The sequence below is a fragment of the Triticum dicoccoides genome, chromosome 4A (genome assembly GCF_002162155.2).
Source record: "Triticum dicoccoides isolate Atlit2015 ecotype Zavitan chromosome 4A, WEW_v2.0, whole genome shotgun sequence".
Lineage (NCBI taxonomy): Eukaryota > Viridiplantae > Streptophyta > Magnoliopsida > Poales > Poaceae > Triticum > Triticum dicoccoides.
Genome location: NC_041386.1, coordinates 225,624,187 through 225,635,684, shown reverse-complemented (window position 1 = coordinate 225,635,684; position 11,498 = coordinate 225,624,187). Strand labels below are relative to the sequence as shown.

The window sequence follows — 11,498 nt, the reverse complement described above, 5'->3', positions numbered from 1 at the left end:
AAGAGTAATCGATCGACAAGAGTAATTACCAACAAGATTAGATCAATATACGTACTCGGCCCCTCCTATACTCGAATCCTGGCTCCGCCACTGATAGTAATATTCCACGATACAGATGAACTTGACTGACCAAGATCACACATTTTGATGATAGTATGTACACCAGAATTTCAACAAAACAACATGTAGCAACTCAAAAAGATTCAGATGTTTCTTCGTGCACTTTCTCTTGAATTCACACATGTCTTCTCTTTTTATACAATCAGTGCTCCGAGGAACTTAGGGGCTGTTTGGTTATAGGACTAGCATTGCCATACTTTGCCACACATTTTTGCCAAACTTGCCTAAGGTTAATTCATCAAAATGAGAGCCACAAGTTGGCAAGCCTAAGGGAATCTTGCCACACTTTTTGTGTGTATGCCATGTGGGGCACAAGTGTGGCTTGCCTAAGGTGTGGCTTGAACCAAACACTCACCTAAGTTGGCCAAACTTGCCTAACCTTAGGTGTGGCAATCTTTGGCAAAGTTAGTCACAAACCAAACAGCCTCTTAAGCATTCAGAGCGAGGCCTAGGCAGACGTATGTGCATGACCTAAATGAGAGAACAACAGGCCTAGAGAAGCATGAGGAGCCAATGCACCACCTAGATCGATGGTGCCAAAGTGTTTGAGAAGCCTCGTGATCAGCACATCGGCAACGTACGATATCCCGGACAAGCTCGCGGCGATGGTCAGGTAATAAATTAGAGTCTTGAAGTATGTCATGGCTCTTCTGTAGACATGCACGTCCCGAGCGCAAGCAGCGCAATGCAGGCGAGCAAAGCACCGCATCATCTTGTTCTCCCCGTCATTGCTCTCGCGGAACGACAACCCGCAGAGCACTGGTGGAAGTGGCCCGAACACCATGTGTGACAGTAGTGCTAGGACCATGTGGAGCCAGGCTTTCGACCACCTCCTGAGCTTGAGCCAACAATGGCCGACCTTCTCATTTTTTCCTCATTCATGTCTCGGATGTCTCTTAGATCAGCAATCTGGTATCCACAAGAAAATGATATGTTAGTTTTTGGAGTTTTGGGTGTGTGTTTTTTGTAATGTTCAGTAACATATTTTGAAAATTCACACAGGAGAGAAGTTTGTTACATTCTGAAAAATGAGAGTCAGTCCACCAATAAGGTTGGCTATGCCCAAAATGAAAGTAACTCACATGTTTTGGCGCCGCTTGATGTTGTTGTTCAGTTGTTCAAACAACGGAGAGGCTGGTGACTGACTCCACTAAGCCTCGATACATTGTGGCTTTTAGTATCCCAATCATCCCTCTGTCGTTGTCTACGAGCAGACGGATTCGCATCTTCAGAGATTGACAACACTACATCTGTTGCTTGAGGAATCCAAGAATTGGGTATGTCGCCCCTTCAGATGATACCTGGTATAGGGGAAAAAACTCGATAATCACATATACAAGATACATTTAGACGACACAGAAAAGAGCAGCAAGTTTCACAGAATTGGTTGCTCTCGAAGATTTGTTTGTTCAGTACATGCATGTCAAACTTATCTTGATTAACTTACTGATGATGGGCATTATGGAGCTGTGGAATAATAATCTAAAAGGAAAATACTTTGGCCTGGTACGGTATGTGTCAGAATTGGGCTGAAAAATGAGCCATTCTCCGCAATTCGGTGAGCATCTGAGCAAATGAAGTTACTATTGTCAGACTGCATCTCTAAATAACAGTAAGTAGCTCATGCATGCATGCTGATCACTTAATCAGACCTACATTTGTTTGCCTACTTTGGCAGTTATGTACAGCTAAATGCGTGAAGCTACCACGACACAGTCAACAAACAGAACTCGCAAGCATTTTTTCTACACTTAATTAGCAGATGGTTCTGAATACAAAATGCAGGTAACGTTGCAAATAGGATCTAAAATTCAGGAAAGGAGTCAAAATATTTATGTAGCAAATTGTACAAGTAGCAGGAAGAAACAAATTAAATGTAAATAAAGAATAACTTACCTTGAGTATAGGATTTTTCCTAAGAAGGCAGGCGAGATGAACACGGTATGTATACTTAGTAGCCGCCTTTGATGAATTAACAACCTAACAACAACAGCAAAAGAACGCATTGGATTCACAAATCATCTATTCTAGCAAGCCATGAATCCAACATTTGAATGATCTATTGAGGATAATGACAACAACAGAAAAAACACACATTAGAACCGCACACCACAAACTGATAGATAGGGCTAATTAGTTTACCCAATCCAATACACTCAAGTAAGTGTCAAAAAAATCTGCTTCTCAGATAGTAGTGTCATACAACAAACTTCAGAATTTAGTACATCTCTGGAATCAGGACAAAGTCTCATAACCTAAAATGGGCTTCAGTCTCATTATTCATGGATGAACACTTCTATAGCATTGATGATTAGTATAATATTGAGTACTTGTCAGATAGTAGTGTCGCAGAACAAATGGTTGTTGTCTCTTTCCAATCAAAATGTATGAATAAACTGCTTGAGAGATACAGTTAGTTGCTTGCTCAACAACAAAAGGGAAACCATATAGCATAGAGTCAGTTGCTTTCTCTGAAACAAAAGGGAAACCAAAAAGAAATCCATCTCACAGCTTACTGCCTGAATAATCTTGAGAACATGAGGAGCCTTCAGTGTGAAGATCCTTCACAAGGGCCCACCGAAACATACAAAGATCATCAGCGCCATCTAGTACTGGCGCAAAACATTATCATGTGAAAGTACTCTAAATCTTACATGCTACATTTCTTCAGTACAGTAATTGGTCCACTTTTATCATCAATTATATCGAATTGGTCCTTCAGATCCGCTAAATTTTCCTCATTGACTGCACTTGCTAATGCTTGAACAGGCAATGTTGCACAAAGAAACCAAATGAGAGTACACAACAAAAGGACGGTGTGGTGTTTTTAGGAGAAAAGGTTCGATGCAAAGGTCATTTAGAAACATTACAACCGAGCACTAATCCAGCCCTCTCAGAACATTAGCGTTCTCAACCCTTGGATTAGTTTCTAAATATGCTCTTGGCCGTTGGATGCACCTTCATGGCTTCTGGGAGCGCTACACGGAGGGGCGGATGCTCCGGTAACAAAATCAGCAATCCGTTGTTATTTGGGCCAGGTGGGCCAGTTCCAATCTCGGCAGCTTCTCACAAGAATAAAAAAACGCAATCATCCACAGACACCTCGTGGCAGGGCAAAGGGTTGTGTGCGACCGTGCGCATGCCAGCATGCAGCGAGGATAGCAGAGAACCATCACTGTCAATTGAAATCCATTGAGGAAGAAAATCAATGTTGACAGATTTTAATGGTGGGTGATTGCAGGTCATTTACATGCATTTACCCTGTGATTGTGCTCTTTCTAAATCCATGCGTGTCCATATAGTTTCCCCGTTTCCCTCCGCCCAGTTCTTCCCTTCCCTGCCCGTCACTTCGGCATGCCACTACTTCATCTTCTCCGCTCCTTCCTCTCCCAGTTCTTTTCTGCCTCAAATCTGAAACCCATCTTTACTGATTCTGTTCTTTCTACTCTCTGGATGCAGATGATCTGAGTTATGATGGATTCAAGCTCATCTTCTTGATGGATCTGTGGAGAAGCAGCGACCATGGTGGAAGTGAGGCCGCAGCGATAGTGGTGGTGGTGACTTGCCCGGTGGAGTTGACGAGAGGCGACGATGACGATGGGGCTCAGCCGATGGCGGCGGCGGCGGCGGATGCTCCCGCGCGAGGGGCTTCCCAACTACGGGCCAGTTCTTTTTGGCGATTCTCCCAGAATCGCCCCCCTCCCCAGCTTCTCCCAGAATCGCCACTTCATATATTTTTTACAATCCTAGCTAATTAGACCTTAACTAGACAGGATTGTCAAAATATATGGAGTGACTGTGGAAGGCACCAGAAGGGGACGCAGTCACCGCCCTAGGTGCCGACCCATCAGAGACGCAGTTGATGATGGTGCGGCGGAGAAGACGACGAAAGCACAAGAGTTCAAATTCAGTCGTCATTGTCCGCTTCACTCCCGCTACAACTGAGGGGGAATGTTAGAAGTATAATTATGTTTAAGTTAGACTTGAAGTACAAGACAAGTTACATGTGGTTTAAACCAATCCTATCTCTAACTCCTAATCTCTAACTTAAACATAATTATACTTCTAACATTCCCCCTCGGTTGTAGCGGGAGTGAAGCGGACGATGACGACTGAATTTGAACTCTTGTGCTTTCGTCGTCTTCTCCGCCGCACCATCATCAACTGCGTCTCTGATGGGTCGGCACCTAGGGCGGTGACTGCGTCCCCTTCTGGTGCCTTCCTGCCTTCTCCTCTATTCCCTCCCGCAGTCACAGCGGGAGTGTCGTGGACGCAAGTGACAAGGCGGACGCTGTTGACTGGAGTTGTTGCCGATGAGTTGTTGTAGACGTAGCCTTTAATGTCGAGGTAGCCGATCATGGTGATGTAGCCGTGGTCGAGGTAGTCGTGGTCGATGGTGTGGTCGTCGTGGATGATGAAGCCGCACAGAGCCGGAGGCGCAAAAAAAAAGCGCTATGACGGAGCTGCAGACGTGGACGATGCACCTTGCTAATGTCAGAGGGTGCCGTCGGCGATGAGTCCACCGATTTTGCCAAGACCGGAGGAAGCCCATCGAGCACATCGGTTTTGCCAGAACCGTGTGGCCGTGTAGGGTCGTCACTGTAGTGACGCCGTGTCGATGCCGTCGTGTAGTTATGGATGACGCGGTCGATGCCATCGTCGTGACGCGGTCATTGCCGTCGTCGAGGTCGCGTCTTGCAGACAAGTCTGTCAGAGGACGCTAGGTGCCCATCTTGTGGACGAGGCGGCGGCGGTGTGTTGATGAAGATGTTGGTGAAGACGACGTTGATGAAGACCTTGACGATGAAGTGTCGGCGATAACATTGCAGCGGCATGTCGACAATGATGCGTCGCTGGAAGGCGTCCCTCCGCGTGACGAAGTGTCGATGTCGCGCCATGCTGAAGAAGTATGTTCGCTCATAGCCCGGCGTAGTCGTACAGGTTGATGTCGTTCGGCTCGGGGTCAATGCAGATGAAGATCGGTTACGTAGATGCATGTCGTTGGTCTGGTTGATGCAGATGTAGATCCATAGCCCGGCGATGCAGAAGTGCTGATGTAGGTGCCTGTGACCCGTTGTTGAAGGCGAGGCGTCGAGTAGCTGAAGCCGAGTCGATGGATGCGCATGGACAGGAGGTGTGCGGTTGCACGTTCCGCCCTCCAGGTCTCGATGCGCTCGCATGAGTCACACATCAGATGCATGCTCGTGGAGTCGACGCAGTTGGCGCCGGTGCGTACCGGCCGGCTAGATCAGTGTAAATTGCTTTGCTCGGCGTAGATCGGTCGGTGCAGTTTGCCCGGTGCTTCATGTTGAAACTGGGGCATACTGCCGGTACAGGAGAACTCGATGCAGACCTTATTGAAGCCTCATCTGAGTGCATGGACGTACCTGGGTCTGCTGGTTGCTTCATGTTTCGCCGGATGGATGCTGATGGAGCCCGGAGTTGTGGTTGGTTCGTGGGTATCAGCCGGGCAGAGATCGGGATGGATCCGGCCAGCGCTCATATGACTCCATGCAGGCGACGCGTGGGATCTGCTCCTGCCGAGAGATCTCGTGCGTGGTAGTATCACCCTCCCATGATCAGGAGGTACGCGTCTTTGTTGGAGAAGATGGCTATGGCTGATCGGAGCGGCGCCGGCCGGCTGTGTGTCGATGTAGATCCGCTCGAGGCGCACGACGATGGATCTCGCACTGATTATCACCGGATTTGCAGATCGCTAGATTTATTTGGTGGCTAAGAAAAAACCAATCTACTATGAAAATTTGGAAATTGATCTAATCTAAGGAATTGATCTAAACTATGAGCCGATCTTGATTGATCGGGTGCCGCGCCCCCGGGAAGAGGAGATTAATCTCCCGGGGGCGGCATGCCGCGGAAGTCGTGGAAGGACCAAGGATCGAGCGACGTTGGTCTAATGGCTCTTATACCATGTGGAAAACTGTAGGATGGCTGAATATTGTTGTTCTATTGATCTGACCCTCATAGGGGTATATATAGAGTACATCATGAGGGATAGAGACTTGGAGTACAAGACAAGTTACATGTGGTTTAAACCAATCCTATCTCTAACTCCTAATCTCTAACTTAAACATAATTATACTTCTAACAGTGACGATTCTGGGAGAAGCTGGGGAGGGGGGCGATTCTGGGAGAATCGCCCAAAAGAACTGGCCCTACCCATGTCGCCATCTCGTAGCAGGTCCGATCAATTTTGACCTCCATCTTGTGCAGATCCATCCATATCGAACTGGCATCATCCTGCTGTTCCTGATTGCATGTGAGTCTGTGATTGCTCCAATGTCATAATTGATGGTACAAGGTGTCTTGTACGGGATTGCTGCCAATGGTTCACACTCTAGAGCAGACGCATGAAGAATTAGAATTATCTACCTGCTATATGTATTCTATAATTATATATCTATCAAGAGATATCATTATTGTTCTATCAAGAGTATAATTGTTAGTGCATCCAAATGGTGATGCGGTGATCAGATCCAGGCGACGCAGGTGATACAGGCGACGCGGGAATCACTCGATAGAGCCGACGCGGGCGACCGGACCGATCTGTTGCAAGGCGCGGAGGGATCGAAGTTCTATCGCCAAAGATTGATTAATAAATTAATTGGCCATTAAGAGCAGTTAATGGAGTTGAATTGTCAGTTTCTATGTTGTGCGCGATTGGAATTCACCCGCCGTTGTTAACGCAAGGAGTAGACCAGCCGTTCCTAATCCTACAGGCCATTAAAGAGTGGAGGTCAGGTACAACTTGGCTGCTCCGCCTACATATGCTCTGTCCAGTCACCCAAGTTATTTCCCCATTCTTCCTCCGGCAATAAACATCCCTGGAGTTATGCGTCTCCATTAGGTTGCCCCTTCATCTTGAAAATTTGCTGTAAATTTTCCTTCTCACTGCAATCCCTTCATGACTGAGTGTTTGCACTCAGTTCGGGCTCCTGCTGAAGCTGCTTTCCGCTCCTAATTTGTAGGTACTGTTGTCCAAGCCCTTGATTGATGGGATTTTTGGCTCCAGAGTTCTTCAGCCGAGGATCCAAATGGCTGCTGGCCAGGTTAGTTCACATGAAGTGACATATCCAATCCAATATCCAAGTATTTATTCATATGTTGAAGTGGTCGTAATGATACATGTATGTTGTCCTAAATGTATATGCATGAGGTTAATTTTGGACGGTAGATCCATATGGGCAAACATAAGGAAATTATGTGGTTGTTCCAACACACTCTTAATCCGTTTTCTATCTAATCAAATGACACATCTATTACTTGTACAGATCCTACAATGAAAACGTTGTTGCTGAATGTCTCCAGCTTCTAGAGTATGCTTTGGTTGAGGGCCTTCTGGAGCAACTGGGATAATTAGCAGATTTGAATTCAATATGATGGTAATAACTTTCTTCGCGCATGAGTGTAGACAGATATATTTTACATGAGGTTCGACAAACTGAATTTAGGTAGGGCTAGACCGTTCCATCACATGTGGACAATTGGAAAATGTCCAATTTTAATGCAGCAGTGCAACACCTTGTCCAGTTAATAATTACCTTCAGTAATCATGTCATCCAGGCTACTTCTGGTACATAGGAAGAATGATATGAGAGGCCTTTAAGTTAAGCTTTTAATATATACCTTCCTTTTGGATTAGGCTTTATATATAATGTTATATGCCACTTGAGCGCAAAAGTGCACAATAGTAGGGATGATTTCTGTCAACAAATTCAATTCCTAGGCGCATTTCTTGGGTTTTCTGCTGGTACTACAATGCTTTCATCGAAGGTGTATTGCTCCACGATAATTTTATCCTACTTCGGCCCCATTGCACGCTTAGGAACAGTGAAACATAGGAAGTCGACGCAAAAATTCATGCAAATAATGTTCACAAAATTTTGAGATTATAAACATACATTTGATAGAAGATTATTTGTTGCTTTTAATTTTTACCAATGTAAGCCTCCCTTGGGATAGAGGGGTAGAGATAACTTTACATAATAACAATTCTTCTATGCTTTCCAATGTGAGGTTGAGCAAATCAGTTATTTCAGTCACTAGCCAGACAATTGCTCTCTGAAGTTTCCTTCTATGCTTTCCAATGGAGTTACTGTCTAGATTTGAAATAGCTAATGTTTTCAACAATTGATTTCCACATTCTTTTTGGAAGGCATAAAACTGAACACTTATCTAATTTAATTGAGCTGAAGCAATGCCAAAGATTACACAACTACTTAGTTGGAAAAGCCATTGAATCTACTCAGTAGTCAGCAAGATTATAATGAATTTTCTATCTTGCAAAACACAAAATTATGTGTTTACACTCATATATGTCTCCTGAAGCATTTTTTATTGGCATATGATCTTCCACCCCATTGCTTTATTAAAATGTACTGATCTTGATGCAGGGGATATGGATCATGGAAACAGAGGACCTCCATAGGGGAGGTTTGGTCCCTGGGAGCAGTCAATTCCAGATTCGACTATACATTTGGTACCAAACCATGTTTGTGCTTTTATGACTTGTAAGGAAGATAGAGAGCGACGAGTCTGGTCTTCTTAAGTCACTTGCAAGTTTCTTGACCAAAAGCTTAGTTGTCGATAAACTAATCATTTCCGTCATACGTCTTCCTTGATTAAATAACCTCTTTTAGCTATGATTAAATAACATTTTTTGGACTATATCTAACATATCATCTTGCAGGAAGCTACATGGCACATGTGTATAACTTTGAATGCGTCTTGCTGCTTCATGTCAGCAATGACTTGTAAGGCGCTATGAACGTTCTATGACATTGAGTTTTATTAGTTCACCCTGTGTACTGTCACTCCATGTTTGTACCAGCTTGTGGCAAATATTATGTACTTTTAGTTTAGATGACATATGAAGTTACAGCAATGTCAATGTATCAAAAAAATCCATTTCTTTCCAGTATCAGCATTTGTCGAAATAGCAGCCTATCATGGGCTACAGTATCTTACCCATGTTTCATATATTTAGAAAAAATACTATTATTTTATTGAACTAATAGACTGTCGCAGCAACGTCACATGGATATTAGTTCATGCCAATTTAAAAATAATGTAAAACCCTTAATATATTTGTATCCACGACTAACATTACAATGCCAAAATGGATGGGCGCAGCAACGCGCGCCATCAATGATCTAGTATTAGTTCATGGAGTAACAACAACAATAAGGTTCTAGCAGTCCACTCCATGGAGTAACCACAATAATAACATCCACTGGAGAGTGGCTGCGTAGGGAGTGAGAGGCAAGCCTGAAAGTGTGTTGCCGAGCCACGGTGGTGTCCTTGCAAGGTTGTGGCTAGCATCCATCTATTCCGACACTGCTTATCAATTGATGTACATATAATTTGATAAAAGAGAATACTGCTTAGGAACTATATTCATTCTATGAATGGCAGTGTAAATCTCTCTCGTTTAAAAGGAGCAGCCTGAGATATTATTTGTGGGCATAAAGCTCTCTTGCCCATACATACCTGCAGATGTGGACAATATGCACATTTCTTTTGTTGTATTGTCCAGAACCAATTGAGCAGTCCCTAAAGCAAGAAGGTTTATAGGTGAAAAGAAACCCTGGAGGTAACAACCTTTGTTGTGAAAGTATTTGCTTTATTCTCAGTGCTGAAGTGCTAAAAGTATGGAAAAAATCCCAGTATACCATGAATTATTGGTTACTTATCAGACCGAAGAAAGCATTCACACATCCAAGATGTCTGTTAGACTGTTAACATAGCATCAATTCAATTCAGATTACTCCTTTCTGTTGATATAATTAGATAAAAGAGAATACTGGTTATGAACTATATTCATAATATGAATGACAGTGTGAATCTCTCCGGCAGAATTATGAAGCGATTTTTTTTACAGTAATGCGGATTCAAACCATTCAATTAGTTGACTTGATTAAACAACCAGAATAAGGCCTTCTATTTTCTGTTGCAAGAGGCTGATTTAAATTGCAACACAATTGTTGAGACGATAGGTCATATGTGAAGGAGAACTTATCCGACGTACCAATTCGGCGGTAACGGCGAACCCGGCTACATCAGAACCTCATATGCCTCTTATTCCTTAATGTGCTTCATCATCCCCTACATCAAAAATTCAATAGTGAGAACGTTAAGGCATTTCCACAAGCACCTGGCAAGCACTGACAAAAAAATTATACAAACTGGTAGTATTGTTCATAATGTTGGAGAAACCCCCACAGTTAAAAAATGTTGCATAAATACCAAGCACATTCCTACCAAAACAGAGATTGATCTGACGCTAACGGCGAACTACGGCGAAGGGCGCTGGCGACCCGCGGCGGCTCCGACGCGACCTGCAGCGGCTCCAACAGCGGGCGGCTCCGGCGCGACCTGCGGCGGCTCGGCGAAGGGCGCAGGGCGGGGCGGCTCCGGCGTCTCGGCGAAGGCGCGGGGCGGGGCGGGGCAGGGCGGCTCCGGCAGCGACCTGCGGCGAAGGGCGCGGGGCGAGGCGGCGAACGGCGCAGGAGAAGGACGAGGGGCGACAGGTCAAGAGCGAGAGGTCGTGCGAGCGGTTTTTTTTAACGGCGACGGGGGCTGGGTTAGCGATAGATGGTTCGTGGCCTTAGAGCAACTACGATGGGGTGACCCATTTCGTCCGCCCGCGTCCGTTTGAGTCGGCGCGGACAAAAGTGGCGGCCCAATGCGCCGATCCAAACGGACGCACGTCCGTTTTTCGTCCGCGGGCGATCTATTCTAGGCTCATTTTTGAACCGGATTTGCGTCGGCGCGGATACGAGACGGACGCGCGCGCGCTCGCCCTCTTTCCTCACCGGGCCCGCTGGTCGGTGGCACATTGGATTCACACCCCTCGCCCGCCTGCCACGTCGCCGACGCCGTCGGCCATTTTTTCAGATAAAAATGGATACATAGATAATTCTAGCGTACACAGATAAAAAGAAAAGACCACTACTCGTCGATTTCTGACTCCGACTTGGTAATGTCCTCCTACGATGTCTGAATGTAGGCGTCAGCATACGCCTCGTCTTCAAAGTCCCAACCCGCCGTTTCTCGTAGCTTCAATTTCAATTGAGCTGCCTGCTTCCGCGAACGCTTGTCCTCCCAATAGGCGGCTCGCTCCCTCCTCCTCGCGTCCCTCTCTGATCCCAATTGCTTGTAGAACTGGCGCTCGTCAACGATGTCATGCGGGTAGCCTCCACGCCACAGCACCAAGGCTTCCACGTCCTTCTCTGCGATGGCGAGGCGACGCTGCCGCCTCCGATGGACATGACGATCCTCGTCGGTGAAAAGCCGCGGGAGAGCCGCCAGATCTTGCGCCCGCTGGCTCGACACGTTGGAAAAATTCATATCCCGACGAG

The 11,498-nt window shown here is 45.6% G+C and overlaps 1 long non-coding RNA gene across 3 annotated transcripts; it reads right to left on the bottom strand.

Moving 5' to 3' along the window:
* Window positions 1-441: 441 nt before the first annotated feature.
* LOC119285693 lies at window positions 442-10,506 on the bottom strand. 3 transcript variants are annotated; one of them, XR_005139686.1, is made up of 7 exons: window positions 10,399-10,506; window positions 10,166-10,242; window positions 9,628-9,690; window positions 2,017-2,100; window positions 1,568-1,686; window positions 1,203-1,421; window positions 442-1,029 (listed from the first exon to the last, which is right to left on the bottom strand). It is a non-coding gene; the product is annotated as an uncharacterized LOC119285693 (long non-coding RNA). The 3 variants fall into 3 exon arrangements; XR_005139687.1 differs by lacking the exon at window positions 1,568-1,686; XR_005139688.1 differs by lacking the exon at window positions 9,628-9,690.
* Between the last annotated feature and the right edge of the window lie 992 nt (window positions 10,507-11,498).